The sequence below is a fragment of the Callorhinus ursinus genome, unplaced genomic scaffold (assembly GCF_003265705.2).
Source record: "Callorhinus ursinus isolate GAN/ISIS: 27379988/994484 unplaced genomic scaffold, GSC_fseal_2.0 scaffold18, whole genome shotgun sequence".
Taxonomy (NCBI): Eukaryota; Metazoa; Chordata; class Mammalia; order Carnivora; family Otariidae; genus Callorhinus; species Callorhinus ursinus.
The window spans coordinates 4,130,176-4,152,673 of record NW_027397080.1 but is presented as its reverse complement, the minus strand read 5'-3'; the positions used below and the strand labels follow the sequence as shown (position 1 = coordinate 4,152,673).

Below are 22,498 nucleotides of genomic sequence, written 5' to 3'. Positions count from 1 at the left end.
GCTGAATAACACCGCATACATCAAGGATCAGCTAAATTTGGGGATAACCCAGATGAAATGAGCAAATTCCTAGAAAAACACAAACTGCCAAAACTGACTCAAGAAGAAACAAAATATCTGAATAAACCTGTAACAAGTAAAGATATTAAATTAGTAATAATAATTTTTAAAAAAAGACAACTTCCCACAGAGAAAAGCACAGGCCCAAATTAATTTACTGGTTAGGTCCACCAAACTTTAAAGAATTAATGCCAATCCTTCTCAAACTCTTTCAAAAAATTGAAGAGGAGGGAACACTTCCTAATTCATTCTATGAGGCCAGCATGACATCCAAAAAAATTAAAAAGGGGAAGTTACAGACCAATGCCACTTACAACTATAGATGCAATATCTTCAACACAAATTAGCAAATCCAACCCAACAGCATTAAAAGGATTATTTACCATGACCGAGAGGGATTTATCCCAGGAATGCAAGGGTGGTGCAACATAAGAAAATTAATCAATGTAGTGCATCACATTAGTAAAACAAAGAGGAAAAAACCCACACAATCATCTCAATTGACACAGAAAGGGCATTTGACAAAATCCAACCTTCTTTATGGTAAAAACTCTCAGAACACAATAGACGGATAGATAAATGGACTATTACTAAGTATTGCCAAAGATGTGAATAAGCTGGAACCTTCCTACACAGCTGGTGGGTGTGTAAATTGGTATATTCACTTCAGAAAACTGTTCAGTGCCATCTGGTAAAGGTGAACATATGTACACTAGGACCCAATACTTCCATTTCTAGGTACACACAAGAGAAAATGGACATATGCATGCCAAAAGATGGGTACAGTAATGTCTACAGCATTTTTTTAAAGATCTTATTTATTTATTTGAGAGAGAGATCAGAAGCAGAGGGAGAAGAAGGCTCCCCGCTGAGCAGGGAGCCCAACATGGGACTCGATCCCAGGACCTCGGGTTCATGACCTGAGCCGAAGGCAGATGCTTCACCGACTGAGCCACCCAGGCACCCCTACAGCATTTATTTGTCATAGTCCCAGACTGGGAAAAAATGTTATTGGTAGAATGGAAAAAAGAAAGAGTGGTCAAGCCCTGCAGTGAACTACTGGACAGCGATAGAACGGAGCCTACTGCAAGCAGTGGCCGAGACGGACCTCACAGACATCATGCCGACCAAGAGAAGTCCCTGACACAAAAAATACGTACTGCGTGGTTCCTTTTGTTGAAATTTCAAAACCAGGGAAAGCTACCTATGGTTGGAAAGCAGCGTAGCGGTTACCTGTGGGGGGATTGGTGACTACCGGGAGAAACAGAACTCGGGGGTCTGCATTCACTATGGTCTGTTTCTTGACCTGGATGGTAGCCGCTCGGGAGCACCCACTTTGCAGTAAGTCACTGAGCTGGGCGCTTAGGACGTGTGCTTTCCTGTGGTGTGCTTGGCAAATAAAAGGAGATACATTTGGCTAGAATGGCATCTATACCCTAAATCTCTCCCAGCGGTGTGGCCCTGATATCCACTGCCATGCCTTCTCAGGCCTGGAGAAACCCTCTGGCCACTCCTCAAAATGTACAGAGATCCTAATACACAGTGGGCTTTAGCTCCTGTTCCTGAATCCATTGCCACCCAGCATGTCCCAGTGCCCACCTGCAGAGGCAGGTAAGGGGCTTGAGTCCTCCCATACCTTTCCTTTCCTTGGCCCCAAAGCACTCAGAATGTGTACCCTCTTTCCTCTCATAAACCTGCCTCCTGCAGTCCTCAAACCACACATGATTTCCCCCAAACCACCTGAACATTGGGCCCATGCGCCTGAGAAAGCTTCCCGCCTCATTAATAAGGAGAGGTTATCACAGAACCCACACGCCATCTCCTAAAGAGAATCATCCTCTACTTGACTCCCATCTTGGCAACTTGCTAGCTGGGGTAGTGGCCTTGGGTAAATCACTTAACCTTCCTGAGGTTAAGGATTAAAAATAATACCTGCTTTTCAGGTTTGTTTCAAGGATGAGAGATAGTATGTGTAAACACCAATCACAAAGATTGGCACTTTGCTCCATAATTTCATTTTTGCTAAAAAGCAACAGCAGAAACAAAGAGCACACCCTCTCTACGCCCTGGCCTTATCCTGGGTTTAGGTGTCAGCTCCTTACTGTTAAAGTAAGGGAGCCGTGCCAGAGCTTAGACCATGTACCCAGAGTGCAGACAGGAAACGTAGGCACCATCTGGCCAGTTTTCTGAGCAAATCAAGACCCTCCACAAAGCACGACCACCACAGGGACCACCTGCTTCCATTCTGCTCCCCCCAAGAAACTCACCGCTTTGGGCACCTGGGTGGCGCAGTCGGTTAAGCATCTGCCTTCAGCTCAGGTCATGATCCCAGGGTCCTGGGATTGAGTCCCTGCTCAGTGGTGAGTCTGCTTCTCTGCCCCTCCCCGGCTCATGCACACTCTCTGTCTCTCCCTCTCACTCTCTGTCTCTCTCTCCCAAATAAATAAATAAAATCTTAAAAAAAAAGAAACAAACAAACAAACTCAGCCCTTCACAATGCAGCCCAACCAGCTTTATTAATACTTCCCAATTCCTTCAACAGATATTTATGGGCTGGTATATGGTGTATGCGCCAGGTGTTGAAGATGCAGGGATGAGCAAGACAGAAGCCACAACCTGGTGCTCTTGACACTTGGGACCTAGTGGGGTAAAGAGTTCTCACTGTTAGAAGGTTCTTTATGTAGCACTGTGTTGAACAAGCAGGACTCATGGCCCAAAGCAACTGTATTCTTGTCTTCCACGCTCCGGTCCCTCTTGGGTAACACAGGGTGCCCCATGCACTCATTCGGGTGTCCAGTTATCAACGCTTCCAAATCCATTAAACATTACAGCTACTTGCTCCCCCTCTGCCGAGCTTAGACCAGTGCATGTGGGAAGCCCCGGGCAGGCTTCTTTCCTCTCTCTCCCACCCCACCCGAGGTCTGCAGTGAGAAGGGAGCAGGTTAGGAAAAGACAGAAAAGTTCTTATTTGATGCACATGATGCCTGCGGCCTCGGGGCTCTCTGCGGCAGCCAGGTGTTTTAAAGTTGACCCTTCCTTTGATGGGTGTTTCTGTAGTTTCTTCGGGGATGGCCCCCGACCCATCACAGAGGGACTCTCACCTGCCATTCTCTTGGTCTAGCATCCCCCATGTGTCTGTTCCTCCAGCAGACCTGTCAGATGGGACCTATCCTGACTCCATCTGCAGCCACTTGTGCACATGGCCCAAAGCTGGTGTATACAAAACACTCAGACATCCTTCACTTGTAAATGCTTCCCCTCACCGGGGCAGACCACTCCCGATGTACCTCTTGGTACACCACGACCCCCACTTTTCCCCCTTCGTGTTGGGGGGCCTACAGCCCACCTACAGCTCTCTCTAAAAGTCTTCTCCACCAGTGGTTGCAGTCTGGCCTTTTAGGACACTTGCCACGGGCGAGGGCATTAAGAGTCATCGAGCCAATTTTATTATATCACCTTTGAAAATGAACGTCTGGGACTGGCCCCTCACTATGAAATGTATCTTGATGCATCACTTTAAACTTCCAATTTACCAGGCTGTCACCCTCCCATCAAGCTGCAATCCCCCTTCCTGAATCTCCCACTCCCATCGTGAAGAGAATAACCTCTTGGGGGCAGGAATATTATGAGGGAGTTAAGAAGCAAAGCACTTCCCTTTTGCCTCGTTGCATCCGAGAGAGCAAGATGGGTCACCAGCAGCTCTACTGGAGCCACCCGAGGAAATCTGGCCAGGGTTCTCGTTCTTGCCACGTCTGCTCAAACTGGCACGGTCTCATCCAGAAATACGGCCTCAATATGTGCCCCAGTATTTCCGTCAGTACGCGAGGGATATAGGCTTCATTAAGTCGGATTAAGTGAACTTCCTTGAATTGGTCATCCAGGATAACCTACCTTAACTGCAGATATCCAAGATACCTACTTTAATGCCAACTCATTGTACATAAAATAAAAATACTCCAATTATGAGTGCTTAAAAAAAAAAAAGCAAAGCACCTGGCTCAAAGTTTGGTGCATGGCAGGTGCCCCCACTGCACCACTGCCTGCCCCCAAGGACTCAGGGGAATGCAGGCACAGTGGTGTCTTTCTCACCTGTGCTCTGGTGTCCCCAAGCAGAGTGTCACCAGTCCACCCAACTGTGCTAAGCACAGCCTTCAACTTTTCTCTACCTGGAGGCTACGTGGTTAACCTTGCCCACACCTGTTTTCAGCAAAGCCTTTAATTGAATCATTCAACTCCACCCTATCAGGTTTCACTTGGGGAAACAGAACCAGAGAGACTAGGGGACTTCCCAGAGCTGCACAGCCCTGACACGGTGGAATGGGGCACCGAGCGGAGCTCTCCTGCCCCTCTGCACACTGCCTGTCTCATATCCTCACGCCGCCACTAGATGAACACACCTATAGTTTCTCAGCAGAGAAAACAGGGACGTCTGCCTTCTGCCTCCATGTGCTCCCTGAAATCCCTACACGCTTTGGTGGAATGATCTGCAGCAAAATCTGTAGGTTCTATGATGGCAGTCATTCAACTCTCACACATTTCAATTCTGGTTGATTTTACATTGCATGCCTACGTAGAATAAAGGATGCACGCTCATTGGAAGAAAATCTGACAAAGAACTGACCATGGGCAAATGAAAATAACATAACTGCATCAAAAGTGTGGAAGTGACTATAGACGTTAAGGAGAAAAACTTCCAGAAACCAGATGTACCCGGTGGCGAGCTGGTAAACATTTAACAGATGGAGAGTGAGGAGAAGCAAAGGAGACCTGGCTCATAGCATTTGCTGATTTCTGTGGTGTAAATACTGCCAGCATAGCAGATTCCGTGGCCGTTGTGACATCACGGGATGCGGAGCTGGGGACAGACATGCACAGACAGCTCCACCACTAGGCATGAGCCAGCTCCAGCACGCCCCTGGGTATAGCACGGGCAAGGTTTGTGACTGTTCTCAATCACTTCTGCTTTCTTATATCAAGAATATGCGAGGCCGGGCGCCTGGGTGGCTCAGTTGGTTGAGCGACTGCCTTCAGCTCAGGTCATGATCCTGGAGTCCCGGGATCGAGTCCCGCATCGGGGTCCCTGCTCAGCGGGGAGTCTGCTTCTCCCTCTGACCTTCCTCCCTCTCATGCTCTCTACCATTCTCTCTCTCTCTCAATCAATAAATAAAAATCTTAAAAAAAAAAAAAAGAATACGCCAGGCCTTGTGCTAAATAAATGCTGGGGATCCATTGGAAGGGAAAGAGACTTGGTCCTCATCCTCTTGCAGTTCAATCTAGTGGTGAGATAGACATTTAATCATAAAACCATGAAAACAAATGTAAAACTGTAACTCTGATAAATGTTAAGGAAGGGGAGTTTATGGTGCTTAGAGGTCTTGGAACCAGAGAATAGACAGAGTCAGCTTGCCTGAGGGAGTGATCACTGAACTGAGATCTGGAGGAAGCTTTGGAGCATCATCATGCAGAGGGAGAAGAAAAGTATTCAAGCCAGAGGCCAGAGCATGTGCAAAGGCCCCGTGGTAAGAAGAAAGTTTTGTCTGTCACATGATAACATATAGACATAATCACCCTTGCCCTTTATTTTTCCATATTTACTTACCTGTAAATGTTTCAAAAACCAGTCAGAAGCATCCTGGTTGCTGCAAAAATAATTAAAACTTTTATATCAGGAATGCAAAAGCAAATATTTAATGCTCTATTTTTCAGCTTCTTAAAATAGGTTTCTGTGTTGAATCCCGGGTCAGAAACAATAGTTTTGAAAGCCAAAGTTATTTATTTGCAAGATTGGGGTTTTACTGGGAGAAAAAAGAGTCTCTTGAGACTTCAAAAGGAAAGGATGCAGAACTCAAACCTTAGCTATAGAATGGAGAGAGGAGAGAAAAGACCAACCACACCTTTCCCGGGCACTGAGTGGGGGAGGGGAGCTGAACCGGGAGCCATCCTCCATGGAGGACACTGGTGGGTCCTGGGCAAGGGCAAGGCAGCGTAGAAACCAAGCCAAGGCTCAGAGACCATCATCGAGCCAGTCCTGAGCCCCATAAACAGTGCCATCCCCACTCTCTGGGAAGGAGCTTTCAATGACAACTCCTGCAGGACACCCATGATGGTACAGAAGTAGCTGGACCCCAAAGTTGTGCTGAGTGTCGTTGGAGCTGCCCCTTGGTCAACAACCCAGGTCATGCATAATCTCCAAACATAAGGTGGTGTTCCTGACTCACAGAGGGGCCTGGGGACAGATAGAAGGCAGAACCCTTAACTGCACAGGAAGTGGTAACACCTGCCCAGGGTACCCATTTGAGAAACAGAACTGTGGAACGTGTGGTGGGACTCCGGTGCAAATTAAGGATGGGGGGCAGAGGTCACACCAGAGGGCCTTGTAGACCCTGCGAAGGAAGGTCCTTAGATAAAGCTACGGGCCACTAGAGGGTTTTAAGCAGGGGAGAGCCCCGAGTTACTGTGTGAAAAGAATCTAGAACTGGAAATCTTCTGCCGGGGCTAGATGATGGACCAGGTTGGTGGTGTTTCCATCATCCTCACACTCTTTCTCAAGTGCTCGGCCCATCGTGTTCTGGCATTCCTGCTAAGTCTCATGAGCTCCTTGACCCTCTGGACCCCAGGCTGATCCTGGGGTCCTGATTCTCTTCCCACTGGAAAGATTCTTAAAGCACATCACTGGAGAGAGGGTGACGAAATGAGCTATGTCTACATGTTGGTGAAAACAAAAAATTGAAACCATACTTTGGAGGGTAATCTATAGAAATGTATCCCAAAGAAACAACCTAAAGGTCCATCAGGAGGGAATTAGTTTAATAAAGCATGGCACATGGTGCCTTCCTATGTAGAATCGTATGCCACAGTTGGAATGAAGTTGGACCACTTATTGACATGAAAATATTCCCAGAAGATACCAGAAAGGGCAAATAGCAGGTCAGCAAATGATGCATGCGGTGTGACTCTTGTCAGTTTGGGACTGTGTGTGTCTAGAGCAAAAACACATGGAGGGTAATTTCAAGCTGATGGCGGTGGCTTTCTTTAGAAGGGACATTATGGGGAGCTATCAGTTTGGATGGGACACATCTCTGAATTATTTGGTAATGTACTCTTGCATTTGAAGCCATGAAAAGCAATAACAAGTTAAAGCCATTTTGGAGATTGGAAGACAGACCAGCTCTGCCAGATGGCGGAGAGGCTGCTAAGGAGGGTGACCATGGGGACAGAGTCACCGGGATCAATGTACCCTCAGACACTGAACAAATCTCCCCTCCTCTCTGGCTATCAGTTCCCTGACAATGTCTGCAAATGTCTGTACAAGGCTGGACATGAGTATGAGACTTCTGGAAAAAGCTCAGATCAGCATTCGAATCCTGACTTCCATTTACAAAGAGAATGACTTTGGGAGTGACCCTCTTTGAACGTTGTTTTCCCCTATGTGAAAGGGGGAGCCCCCCCACCCCAACCACCTGCTTCTGAGGTTCAGTAATGCCCACCACCCAGTGGTCTTGCCTGAAAGCATAACCTCAGTAAAGCCATTTCCCTACCATGAGAAGCTTGAACGTATCACAATGTACTCAAACTACAATGATTTTTTTTGGTGCCACTGTGTGTCCGGATGCAGGAATTCAAAAGAAATGTTAATTTTGTGATTCTCCTCTTAAAACAATTTGCAATCTATACAGGACTTGGAGGAGAGAGGAAGAAGTCTCATGTCGTCAACTTAAAATTAAAAGTGTTTCTTTTCAGCCTTTTTTTTTTCATCTCACAAAAATGATCTTTTTCTATTATACAAGACCTTGTCAGAAAGGGACTCTAATTACACAAAACACTAAAAACAGTTTTTAAAACTCTGGTTTTAACCAATTAATTGAAAATAATCCTATTTCAAAGAATTTCTGCCTGTCACAAGAGCTAACTAAGCTCAGTTAACTTCATTCATTCGTGTGTTCAATAAGTATTTTGAGTGCCTGCTATGTGCCTTGGTTTTAGAGATGATTATTTTTAAAACATACAAGGACTTGGAAAATCTTGACCCTCGCGGAGCTTACCTTCCAACAGGGATGGGAGTTGAGAGAAACGGATAAACAAATAATGCAGTAAAGGACAACAGAAAGTATCAGGAGACGAGAGTTCTCAATTTAAAGACAGGGGTCAAGTAAAGCCGTGCTGAGACCAAAGAACCTCAAATGTACAGGAGTAAGATATGTGGGATGGCAAGTGCAAAGGCCCTGAGGTGGGAGTGAGCCTGGCATATTGAAGAAACAGCCAAGAAGCAAGCCAACACAGACAGAGCAGAGGCGCAGGGAAGGTTGCTGCAGCGATGAGTGAGAAGCAAGCCCCAAGCCAGAGCACCTCCATCACGGTCAAGAGCAGCAGGGAGGCCAGCGTTCCAGAGTGCTTTCCCCTGGAGCTGCCCTACCAAGAAAGATGGCCAGCAGCCAGCCCCCAGCGCCCTCTCCCGGGGGGGAAGGAGAGAGGGGCAACCATGTTCACGGTGATCCCAGAGGGAAGTTGGAGCTGGGCTCGGACATCCGGAATGGTCAGAATAAAGACACATCCCTTGGTCTTGGAGGCATCTCTCAAGTGTCAGAGTGTGCTCTAGTGGCATCCCAGCCGACTGAACCTAAGGACCTCTACATTAGAAGTATTCCCAGGGACCTAATCTGTCACTGTGGAGGCAAGTGACAACAGAGAAGACTCACGCGGCGGCCGATGATGCAGGACCAAGTGTGAACTTGGTCTTCCCCGTATGATGTTAACCATCAACACATCACCTTTTTTAAGTAGCAAGAGGAATAAAGCCACCAAATGTATCTTTTTCTAAAAAAAAAAAAAAAAAAGCAGAGTGGGGTTGGAGGAGGCAGCAGACGGGGTCAGAGAGCAGCAGGGCCCAGCCATGCAGGGCTGCGGAGGCCACCGCCTGGACTTTGGCTGTCATTCTGCATGAGACAGGAGCCGGGGAGGGCTCTGAACAGGAATGATGACGTCTGGGTTAGGTCCTAACCAGGCCCCCCCCGGCCTCCGTGCTAGGGAGCAAGGGTGGAAAGAGGCTCACACAGGAACACTCCCGAGAGACCATGCAGGGACATCAGCGGGCTGGGGGGTGGGGGTGGAGAGCAGTGGCCATATCCGGGTATGTCTGAAGGTAGAGACAACGGGATTTCCTCAAGCACTGGATGTGAGGTGAGCAAAAGCCAGGGGCAGCCGAGGCTCCAAGGGGATGGATCTGAGCACTCAAAAGGAGGGAGTAAGCCTTCACTCAGATGAGAAAGAGCGGGCTTCAGGGGCCAGACCAAGAGTTCATTTGGGACATTCTACATTTGAGATATTACATGGCCTAGTGGAAAAGGCTCGTAGGAAGTTGGACCCCTAAGGCAGAGTCCAGGAGAGAGGCCTGAGTGAGAGGCAATACTTGGGAGTTGTCCACATGCAGATGGCATTTGAAACCTCCCTGGACATGGCCACCAAGCAAGTGGGGAAGAAAGAAAAGCTCCAAGCCTGGGCCCTGGACTGCCTACAGCGTTTAGAGGCTGGGAGATGCAGAAGGCCAGGGAGGGGGACTGAGATCGGGACGGGAGGGCAGCTGTGGGAGATGGGGAGACCTAGGTGTCCTGGAAGGCAGAGGGAGAAACATTTCCTGAGAAGGGAGAGATCAGCTGTGCCAACACCCACTAAAGGGTCAGGTATGGCAAGACTGAGGATTGACCTTGGGCTACAGCAGTGGGGAGGTCACTGATGACCTTGGTGAGATTCGTCCCCATGGGGGCAAAAGCCTGATTGGAGAGGGTTCAAGAGCTCAGGGGAGAAGAGGAAGTGGAGACAACATCCTACTCTTTAAGTAGAATTCTGCTGTAACAGGGAGCAGAGAAGGGACCCATTTCCCCACGCGCTGGCCACTGGGAATGATGAAGTGGGAACATGGGAAGGATGCCGGAGAGAGGGGAGATAAGCTAAGGAGCCAGAAGTGTTTGCACGGGTTGCCAGAGACAGCGGCCCAAACCCTGCATCCACAGAACGGGGACGGGGAGAGAGCAGAGGCCAGAGCCACAGATGCTGGAAGGTGCTGGTGGCAGCTAGGGATGTCCACACAAGTTTCTTCTGGTGGTTTGTTTTCTCTGACAGGGGGTTCACCTACCAGTGCTAGGGCTCGAGGACAGAGAAGTCACAGACAGGGGAAGATCTCACTAACTAAATGTGGGAACAGTAGGCTTAATACACAGTCCGAATTTGCAATTTCCAATTTACAAAAAGAAGGGCAGAGTTGGTTGCTCTTGGTCAGAGCGAAAAGTGGCGTATCATTTTGGGTCAGTCAGACAATAGGGGCCATAAGTATGATTCTTGTGGGTGGAGGTAGGATCTGAGCTGATTCACTGAGTACACAGAATTCAGATATGTATTGAGAAATCAATAATAATGCCAAGGGCTTTACATTAACTAGGTCATTTAATCCTAACAAAACCCATTAAGAAGTAGCTATTTTTATCATTATCACCAAGCTCAGAATCATTAGCCGTAGGTCACATAGATTTAAGTGGTAAAGCTGGGATTCAACCTTCCATCTGTCTGGCTCCAGAGTCCCTGCTCCGGAGCAAGCCTCCAGCCTGTGAGTGGGGAAATGCATAACGGACCAGCAACGGAGTCTTCAGCAGAACTTACTGGTAGGATGAGCTCCACGTGGACAAAGCCGGGTGAGCCACCGGGGTACACTTCCAAAGGCTAAGCAGAGAGAATAGTAGGACACTGTCTTCTTAAAAACACTGGACCTTCCTGAAAACATTTACATTCCCGGGATAGAACTGGTCAAGGTGGGAAGTCACAGAGTCGCATTCTGAGTTTTCTTCAAGCTAGGTGCATCTATATTTAGAAACACAAAATGTAAGGAGTCAGGATAGGAAAATCCAAAGGAAGAAACGTGTCTAGGAGCTTTTGAGAGGAACACTCACTACTCCCTTTGTTTAATATGCAGCTTATTGATCTTATAATTCTGCAAAGCACTTAGCATCTTTTAATACATTGAAACCATTAGCATTCCTCTCAGTCACACATGGCTCACACAAAATACAAATCACAACAGATGGATTTATCAAAAGGAGGTTTCCACAAACATGAAAAAACTGATTACTGACTCATTTTTCTTCTGAGTGTTTAAGATGGTAGCCCTCATATCAGATTTTCTTAAAGATCTTAAACACCCCCAAATTATCACATGCACAATCTGATTCTTACTGTTATATTGAAACACATTTAAAAAAACACTAATACCACTGATTTACATTTTAATAATGTGCCCCTTTCCTGGGGTTATCTCCTATGACTGTAATAATTGTGCCGGATAAAATATCTATACCTGCTTTCTCCAATATAGTAGCCAGTAACCACATATGGTATTTAAATTTAATTTAATTTAATTTAATTTAATTTAATTTAATTTAATTTAATTTAAAATTCAGTTCCCATTATCTACATGTCAAGTGCTCAGTAGCTACATGTAGCTGGTGGCTAGTATGTGGGGAGCATCAATATAGATTATTTCCACCACTGCAGATGTTTCTTTTGGATACAACTGATGTATACATTCTTTGGGTTATAGTCATCTTTTATTAGACTCAAAGAAGAAACAAATACTGCCTCAGAGAAGCTAAGTTTGCACAATCTGGGGTGTCAACCTATTAGCTCTTGGTTGAAACATGGGACCCGGCTGCATGGTCCAAGGAGATTCAAACCTGGGTCCCCAGTCATTGCCCTGCGCTTCTTTCAGAATAAAATTTCACTCACTACATCAGTGGGAACTGATTTCACGAAAAATTCAGATCTGTGACATTTCCTCTCTTTCCCAGATATGATACACTCCTTAAGTTTCATAAGTTCAGAGTTACCTAATTGATTATCATTGTGATCTAATGACCTGCTCTGTTGGGATTATTGGAATACTTAAGTGGGCCTTGTCAGAATCTCATCATAATTAGCAAGAACACCTAAATGAGAGTCTGCCTGTGTAATCATTTCTCCTCTTTGAGAAACTTGGCCAATTTATCAGCCTAGAACTCTTTTCCATCCTACTGGAAATGACACTGATGCAGAATAATTGCTGACCCCTTATCAACTTGGTTCTTTTGATTCGCCCATGATTTCAAACATTCCTTCTTTTTTTTTCCCCTTTAAATTTTTTATTGTCATGTTAATCACCATACATTACATCATTAGTTTTTGATGTAGTGTTCCATGATTCATTGTTTGTGCATAACACCCAGTGCTCCACGCAGAACGTGCCCTCTTTAATACCCATCACCAGGCTAACCCATCCCCCCACCCCCCTCCCCTCTAGAACCCTCAGTTTGTTTCTCAGAGTCCATCGTCTCTCATGGTTCGTCTCCCCCTCCGACTTACCCCCCTTCATTCTTCCCCTCCTGCTATCTTCTTCTTTTTTTTTAACATATATTGCATTATTTGTTTCAGAGGTACAGATCTGTGATTCAACAGTCTTGCACAATTCACAGCACTCACCATAGCACATACCCTCCCCAATGTCTATCACCCAGCCACCCCATCCCTCCCACCCACCCCCCACTCCAGCAACCCTCAGTCAAACATTCCTTCTTGATCTTGGTACCTTTCTGATTTTTTCCAGGATTCTTGGCTCATTTGCATGTTTGTGTTCATTCTTTCTTGCTTACATAGATTAAAACACTAAATGTGTTTGTTTAATAACCCAACATGTAGTTAAAAAGCACCAAAAACTCTAAATATTAAGATTCTCATGCTCATTTAAATAAGGAATGAAAATTAAGCATATTTGATTACACCCATCCCTTCTTTTGTACTGTGACTACTTTCTTGTACATTTTATATTAACTTTTGTCTTTTGAGTGTCATTAGGAACTTGTGGACTTCCATGTACTGAATTTTTTCAAAACAGTTACAGTCAATTTTTTCTTTCTATTATTTCTATTCTTTACACTCAGATTGTCACAACTTGTTGAGTAAAAGCCTCTTTAAGTCCTTTCAATCCAAACATATCAGAAATTATCCTTGCTTCTGGAATTTTCCAGAATTTTCCAGAATCATTCTAATCTTTCCCACTTCTTTAAGCAGAGAATGATGCTCATTCATCAAAATCTGGATGTTAAGTCTCAACTTCTTTTGTCTGTTTGTTTTCTTGAGGTATAATAGACATATAACAGCATGTCAGCTTTATGTGTGCAACATAATGATTCGATATTTGTATATATGGCGTGATGATCACAATAAGTCTAGTTCATACCACACATAGTTACAGTTTTCTTCTTTGTGATGAGAACTTTTAAAATCTACTCTCTTAGCAGGTTTCAAATATGCAAAACCATATTTCATGGCCCTGTGCTTCTGCTACTGTTGGGTCACTTTCAGTAACAGAGCTTGAAAGATACTTATTTTTAAGGTCATAAATTCACATTGATTTTTTTCAGCTTTCATTCGCTGTGCACCCCTCTCCTAATGACAGCGTGTTTCATTTACCACTAAGACTAACATAACTGAATGAAACAAATTTAAATGGTCTCTCAGGTCACTCTTCCCATAAAGGCTATCTAATGTAATTTTTAGAAGAATAAAATTCTTTCATCCAACACTTCTGTTTCCATTATAGCAGGCTAGGTTATTTGGACTGTCCTCCAGGCTACAAACAACCAAAAGTAATGTGTAAAATATTTCTAAAAACTTCCTTAGAGGTGCCTAGGTGGCTCAGTTGTTAAGCGTCTGCCTTCGGCTCAGGTCATGACCCTAGGGTCCTGGGATCAAGCCCTGCGTCGGGCTCCCTGTTCAGTGGGGAGCCTGCTTCTCCCTCTCCCTCTACCCCTCCCCCCCGCTCGCGCTCACTCTCTCTCTCAAATAAATAAATAAAATCTTAAAAAAATACACACACAATGAGCTATCACCTCACACCTGTCAGAATGGCTAAAATCAAAAACACAAGAAACAAGTGTTGGTGAGGATGTGGAGAAAAAGGAACCCTCATGCACTGTTGGTGGGAATGCACACTGGTGCAGCCACTCTGGAAAACAGTATGGAGGTTCCTCAAAGAATTAAAAAGAGAACTACCATATGATCCAATAATTCCACTACTGGGTATCTGCACAAAGAAAATAAAAACACTAATTCAAAAAAATATATGCACCCCCATGTTATTACAACATTATCTATAATAGCCAAGATATGGAAGTAGCCTAAGTGTCCATCCATAGATGAATGGATAAAGATGTGGTATATATACAATGGAATACTACTCAGCCATAAAAAAGGATGAGATCTTGCCATTTGCAATATAGATGAACCTAGAAGGTATAATGCCAAGTGAAATAAGTCAGACAGAGAAAGATAAATACCAAATGATTTCACTCATATGTGGAATTTAAGAAACAAAATGAACAACCACCACAAAAAGACAATAAAACAGATTCTTAAGTACAAAGAACAAACTGATGGTTACCAGAGCAGAGGTGGGAGAATGGGTGAAATACGTGAAGGGTATTAAGAGTACACTTATCATGGGGCACCTGGGTGGCTCAGTCAGTTAAGCATCCAACTCTTGCTTTCAGCTCAGGTCATGATCTCAGGGTCCTGAGATCAAGGCCCGCATTGGACTCCATGCTCAGTGCAGAGTCTGCTGTGGACTCTCTCCCTTCCCCCCTTCTCCTCCCCCTGCTCACGCTCCTTCTCTGTCTCTAAAATGAATAAATAAAATCTTAAAAAAAAAAGAGTACACTTATCATGTTGAGCACTGAGTAATATACAAAATTGTTGAATCACTATATTGTACAACTAAAACTAATATAACACTATACATTACCTATATACTGGGTTTAAAAAAAAGTAAACTGCCCTCATGTACTGGAAGCCCCTATTCACATCACCTAAGTGGTCCAATAAAAAAATAAGCCATAAATTTAAAGTAGTTCCAGACTGATAATGCCCCTACACACTTGAAAGAAACACAAAACTCTTTGGAGAAAGACATCCTAGGCCAGATGGTAGCAAACTATAGCCCACAGGCCAATCTGGGCTGCAGCCTGTTTTTGTAAGACCCACAAGCTAAAACAGTTTTCATATGTTTAAGGGTTGTTACAAGAAAGAGGAGGAGGGGCACCTGGGTGGCTCAGTTGGTTAAGCAACTGCCTTTGGCTCAGGTCATGATCCTGGAGTCCTAGGATCGAGTCCCGCATCGGGCTCCCTGCTCAGCGGGGAGTCTGCTTCTCCCTCTGCCCCTCCCCCCTCTCATGTGCTCTCTCTCTCTCTCTCTCATTCTCTCTCTCAAATAAATAAATAAAATGTTTAAAAAAAAAACAAGAAAGAGGAGGAGGAGGAAGAGAAGGTAAAGGAGTGACACAGTATATGGCCTGCAAAGCCTAAAATACTTACATGGTTCTTTACAGAAGAAGTTTGCCAATCTCTGTCCATGCCTTAGGACACTGACCAGCACATAATCATAGATAAACAAAGCATTAAAAAAAATCAGTGAGTAAAACCAGCAGACACCACAAACATCAGAACAAAACCCACAAATACTTCTGGAAATGAAATGATCAGAAAACTCTAAGAACTTTTGTCTCATTCTATTGCTGAAGCAAATGCAGTGCTAGCTCAGTCGGAGGAAGGGGAAATCCTTCCCCAACAGGGGGCTGAAGACTCATACCACAAAGGCTGTGGATAGAGGGAAGAGTGTGATGGGTCCATTGTCTTCTTTTTTCTTTTTTAATGTGTTAAAACACACTTAAAATATGGGGCGCCTGTGGCTCAGTCGGTTGTGTTGGACTTTGGCTTGGGTCATGATCCCAGGGTCCTGTGGTCAAGTCCTGCATAACGGGCTCCCTGCTCAGCAAGGAGTCTGCTTCTGCCTCTCCCCCAGCTCATGCTCTCTTTCACTCTCAAATAAATAAAATCTTTTTTAAAAACACACACTTAACATAAAATTTACCATCTTAACCCTTTTTGAGCGTACAGTTCAGTGGTATTGAATATATTCATGTTGTTGTGCAACCACCACTACCATCTGTCTCCATAACTGACGTCATCTCGTAAAGCGGAAACTCGATGCCTATTAACGATACCTCCCCGTTCTTCCCTCCCACTGCCCCTGTCAAACACCCTTCTACTTTCTGTCTTTATTATTTAGGTGACTCTACATACCCCATGTAAGTGACATCATAAGGTGTTTGTCTTTTTGTGACTGCCTGATTTCACTTAGCAAAACATCTTCAAGGTTCATCCATGTTGTAGCATGTTAGAGTTTCCTTCCTTTTTAAGGTGAATAATATTCCACTTTGCATATACACCCCAATTTGTGTATTCGTCCATCTGCCAATGGCCAGTTGGATTGCTTCCACATTTTAGCTATTGTGAGTAAAGCCACCAGAACATGGGTGTAAAAATATTTCTTTGAGACCCTGCTTTCAATTATTTGGGGTATATACCCAGAAGTAGAATTGCTGGGTCATAGAGTATTGCTATTTTTAATTTTTTGAGGAACTTCCATATGGTTTTCCACAGTAACCATAGGCACCACTGTACATTCAGGACTGGACCCAGTTTTGCAATCAATCCACCACAGGGTGATTTATTTAATGTCTGTCTCCCCGAGGAGACTATAAAGCACGATAAGGGCAGGAATTATGTTCTGTTCGCTCCCTATTTTATCCTCAATGCCTAGCATGAAAGGCTCACATATAATAGTTACTTAAGGAACGCCTGAGTGGCTCAGTCATTAAGCGTCTGCCTTCGGCTCGGGTCATGGTCCCAGGGTCCTGGGATCGAGCCCTACATCGGGCTCTCCGCTCAGCGGGAGGCCTGCTTCTCCCTCTCCCACTCCCCCTGCTTGTGTTCCCTCTCTGGCTGTGTCTCTCTGTCAAATAAGTAAATAAATAAAATCTTTAAAAATAATAATAATAATAGTTACTTAACTATTTTATTTTATTTTTTTAGGATTTATTTTTATTTATTTGGGTGGGGAAGGGCAGAAGAAGAGGGAGAGAGAGTCTCAAGCAGATTCCACGTTGAGCGCAGAGCCCATTGACCCTGAGGTCAAGACCTGAGCTGAAACCAAGAGTCGGATGCTTAACCAGCTGCACCACCCAGCTGCCCCTCAAAAACTATTTTAAATTTGTGTCTGATATTTTTATATCCGAACTTCCGTATTTCTCTTGTCTTTTTTTCTGCCATATTATCATGTTTACTCCACGATATGCCTGGTTTACTTTGATTTGAATGTTGGATGCTGTATTAGAAAAATTGTTTGTAGGCATAACTTGAGGCTTCAGATGATGATCCCTTCCACCAGAGAAGATTTATGTTTGCTGTTGCCTGTGCTCAGGCGGTGAAGTCGAGGGGTGGGGGCACTAGCAATCCAGGACCATCTTAATCCAGTTGCAGGAACTGAGATTTTTCTGGGCCACCAGGGTGGTCTGGAGCTGGCCTGCAGCCTGGACGAGAGCTGGCTGAGCTCTCGATACAACAGACCATTTTTTGGTTTGTCCAGCGTTTCTCACCATCTTTAGCAAGATTGACCCCCTATTACTAGAGGTGGAAATTCTCCCTCGGTAAGTGTTTGTTCGGTGACAAATGAGAGAAATCAGATGGTCTCCATTCTTGGCCTTTTTTGTAATATTTAATATTATGGGAGGAATGAAAACATTGCAGTTTTCAGAGATGCCTGTGGCTGTTTTTGCATTCCAGGGGTGGCAGCAAAATTCGTCTCTGGGAGAGATTCGCTCTCTTGTTCGGGTAATGCTTTAATGAGCCTCTTGGGTATGGAGAGGTGAGGCTAAGAAATTAGTCTGCAAGGGGAGGTCAAAACAGTGAAGAGATACCTGCGTTGCCAGAAAATACTAAGTGTTCCTAGGGTGCTGAAGCTAGAACAATGCCGACTATATTTTTGCTTTCTTGGGTGGGAGGAAGTGGGGACTTGGGGCCCCAAGACTGGGGGGGTGGGGGAAGAGGATCTGGGTTTAGCAGACTCTGCAGTGGGAAGAGCTTCAGACCCCCTGAGAGGACAGAGCTAACCCTGTGCTCTGATGCCTCTGCGTCACACGCAGGCCTCCGCACCTTTGTTATTTCTGCAGGCTGGGGTATGTGGGACTAAAGGGAGCTAACTGGTCCACATGGGGACAGCCGGGGGGGGGGGGGGCGCGTAGCAGCACGTCAATGGAGGAATAGAATCCCCACAGGGCAACAGCCCAGAGAAGCAGCTATAAGCCTCAGCCTCTGACAACCCCTGTCACCTCACTGTATCCAATTGTTCCCCTAAGCCTGATCATTTTACTCCTTAAAAAGCTCTCAGCCCACGGCTCCTGCCCTTCAGGTGTCACCGGGTCTGACCTGGACACCTGCAGCTGCCCAGCTGCCTTAAGCCAACCTGCAGGTTCCTTGGCTCTAGGTCACCATCACAGATGCCAAGGTGATTTGTCCAAAGCACACTCAGGCTGCAAGCTGTCCTACGCAGACTCCTTCTCTGCTACAGGGTAAAGTCTCAGCTCGGGCAGACGGCAGCCAATGCTCGCCACCATCCAGCCCTGACATACGTGCCGCTGTCATTTCCATGGCGTCCCTCCACTCCTGTGTCACGGGCTCAGGGCTCATGGTGACAGAGTGTGGTGGCGAAGGGCACGAACTCCAGAGCCAGCCTGCCACTAATAAACTCTGTGATCACAGGCACATGGTCCAGTCCCATCTGTGCGGAAGGACTGAGTGGGCCAGTATCCCTGAAATCTAAGAGCAGTCCTGATGTTGGCGCTACAGAAATGTCAGCTAGTATTATCATGACTGTTATTCCCGAACATTCACACTTATTATTTCTCCATGCTTTTTCCTCCCGGCAACTTCTACCCCAATGTCCTTGCTATCTCGTGTGCCTGACAAATTCCTTTTCATCTTTCAAGGCTTCTGTCACCTCCTCCATGAAGCTATCTCTGATCCTCCATGGCCCCCATCCATTCTCCCAAGAGCCCTTGGCATTCACTTCCCATCTGAGGTCACAGATCTCTGTTTACATTTCTGTCTCCCTTCAAGTTTTGGGCTACAAGCAAGCAGACCCCCATCTTATCTCTGTCTCCCCTGTCCTTGGCACATAGTAGATGTGCCATAAGTATTTCCTGAATGAACCTCCATCTCCCACCCTAGACCAAAGGGTCCCCAAAATGGGACCCCATGTCAATCATCTTTGTGTTCTGTTCTGAATGCAGCATGTTGAATTTTCTCCACCCTCCACTGCCAGCACTCTTCAGCCAACCCTGTGAGAGTCCCGGATCTCTAGCCAGTCTCTGAATAATTCTGATCTCAGACGTTGGTTCTTGACTGGTGAATGCTGGAATAGGTCAGTGTTTGACCTGCCATCCACTCTTGCTATGTGCCAACCCTCACACTCTTTTGTCAACAACTTATAGCCATGGGCAGGAGATGTGGAGAGTGTTTGGAGGATTGACACAAGAAAATGGACAGCTTTTCTTGTGACCCCAGTTCCCACAGAATGCCAATATGCATATGATTTATTTAAATAGGTTCTGGGTTAGCAAGAGTCTGGAGAATTTGATGGGGGCATGGAAACAGAGCCAAATGGTCTTTGGCAACAAAAGGTTTCATTGCAAAGGAAAACATCCACTTAAATAAAAGATAAAACAAAACAGCATGCCAACTTTATGACCTTGAATATTTATTATTTCATTATATGTTGGAGTTAAAATACTATGCATAATCTCGAAAGGATGGTCAAGAAATATCCATTTCTAACATATTCTTGGTCCTCTTGAAGCCGAGGGAAGAGATACATTCAGCAGACATTAGAAATAATGATCTTGTCCTGCCAAAGGGCCCGACCGTAACACTAAATCAACGCCCAGTAGTGAGCCTGTGGAATGCACACCGGCTCACTGACTCTCCAGAACATGGCCTATTGCTGGTGACCAGAATCGATCTGCTTCTTCTCACCGAAGATTCAGACAACTAATCACTCTGGCTGTTCTTTAATAACTCAATGTTTCAAATGTCTCTTACCTGCATAGGAACTGGATAGGAGAGAATTAGGGTATTTTGAAAAGTCATTTAAAAAGTCATTAGAGGGATGCCTGGGTGGCTCAGTTGGTTAAGCCTCTGCCTTCCGCTCAGGTCATGATCCCAGGGTCCTGGGATCAAGTCCCGCATCGGGCTCCTTGCTCAGCGGGGAGTCTGCTTCTCCCTCTACCTGTTTCTCCCCCTGCTTCTGCTCTCTCTCTCTCTCTCTCTCTCTGACAAATAAATAATCTTTAAAAAAAAAAAGTCATTAGGGAGAAACAGGCACCAAGAGCGAGGAGAACTCACAGGGGCTGAAGTAATGTGGTGCTTTAGAGTGGTCACCCCATTCCTAGGTCTTGCCCCTGCCAGTGACACTCTTGTCTGAGCACCAGCCCCACGGTCAGCCTTCAGTAAACCAAATCACAAGACCCCAGAACTTAACCCAGAACACCAATGTATTTGTCTCCTGCGGGGACTACTCTTTCTGATCACTAGACTGGCCTCTCTGAGGTTCTGGAAAGCAGGGTTCGTGGAATAGGAGGGGACTCATGGAAAGGTGGCCTCCATCGGAAGTGGGGAAGTATTTCAGGGTCCCATCACACGTGAGCAGCACAGTGTCAGGAAGCTCAGGCTAAGCCCCGCCATCTTTCTTTATCTATTAAGCAGGCCCAGCCAGCAATGCCTTTACCCCCTTTGTGTTCGAGTGCTGTCTGTACACGAAGAACAAAAACCTCCAGGAAGGGAAGCTGGGTACTGAGGGAAGGGGGGGGCACCTTTCCATTGTAGCCTTTTCCTTCTGACCTTGAATTTTGTGCCACTTGACTATATAACAATTTAAAGAATAAATAAAATTATAAAAAGAATGCCTATACCCTTGGCCTTAACGAGCAGTTTATTCTGGGAAAGGTACATGCCCCAAGCCAGACACTGTCCTGATTTGTGCCACAGCCGAGGAGAAGCGTACGCCAGCCGTCTCGGGATGGCCAGTCATAGGGACAGTGCAAGCCTGGGGCTTCCGTGGGGAGCTCCTGCCAGAGAAGGAAGCTGACACCAAGGATAGAAGTCAGCGAGGGGCGTCCTCGAAACAGTGTTGGAGCCCCTCAACCTACTCTCCCTCACACTCTGCAGTGACACGATACTTTTCTGCTTTAAAAATAAATAAAAAGGATCTGTCTGTCTTACAATATCCTGAAGAACCCCTGAGCTAGTTTATGAGAGTTGTCTGCACAACTTTTGGGGAGAATCAACGTGAAGAAAGCAGCAGAGTGGTTAGGAGTTTTGCAGTCAGAGACTTCTGGAAATGAATCCTGGCCTGATCAATTACCAGAAACGGAATTTAAGCAGAACCTCCGTTTTTTGGTTTTTTTTGTTTTTTTTTTTAATTACAGGTTGGGGCTGATATGGGTACCTACCCACTGGAATGTGAGCTGCATGGGGACAGACCCTTGCTTCCCTTGCTTGCTGCTCTATCTCAGGGCCTGGGCAATGTCTCCTACAAGCAGTGTTCATTACCTAGTTTTCCAATTAATGATAAATATCTCCTAGGGCCGTTCTCAGGCTTAAACAAGAAAACACAGGCCAACTGTTTTGCAGAGCATCCAGCCCTTGTCAAACATGAAACAAATGTTGTTTTTTACTATTATTATTGATTTGGGTAAAAATTTGTCAAGACTATTGTCTTTTCCTTTTTGCATTTTTTAACTTGTAATCGAAGTATAACACCCATACAGAAAAGCACAGAAATGTTTGAATTATTTGGTCACATCCCCACCCCACTTCTCTTTGTCCAAGGACCCCGCTGCCAGACAATGCCTCCCTACAACACATTGTTCCTGTCCATCCACACAGGGGTCATGCCTCAAGCTAATTGGGTCAGCGACATGATGGCCAGTTAGCTTCACCTCTTCCGCTTACACACTGACAGGGGAAAGCCTTCGTTCACCACAGATACCAGCCACGGCTTACTGAAGAGTCCGGTAATGGGCATATGTCAGTGTAGACACTTAAATGTCAAGACTGCTCTAAGGCTTTCTGTGGTTTCTGAGTGCTGCCTGCAAACGCGGCACCTCCGTTAATGGTTTTCTCTTCTGCTCTCTTAAATGGGGATCCTGCCTTTCATAGGGATGGTGCCAAGAGCTACTAGAAAATAAAGGATCAAACAGCTAAGGGTAGACTAAGAAGTGGTCTTCCGAGCTAGTCATTCATTCTTTCGTGGCACACCATTCCTTCGTGGCATACCAAGTCAGTGGTATCACTGAGTTACATGAAAAGGATAAAACCACAAACAAGTTACAGCACCTGCCTCATAGAACTAACGGTCTGCTAGGCTAAACAGATCATGAATAACTACAGATGTAATGAGCATTATGAAAGGGGAAGGCTGGAGCTCTTTGTAAGTATATAACGGGGGAGCTAGCTTCGTGGAATGAGG

General features: G+C 45.5%; 1 pseudogene; it reads left to right on the top strand.

The window, feature by feature from the left end:
• The first annotated feature begins 3,726 nt into the window (after positions 1-3,726).
• On the top strand, positions 3,727-4,024 carry LOC112812280 (small ribosomal subunit protein uS14-like; annotated as a pseudogene).
• Positions 4,025-22,498: the final 18,474 nt, after the last annotated feature.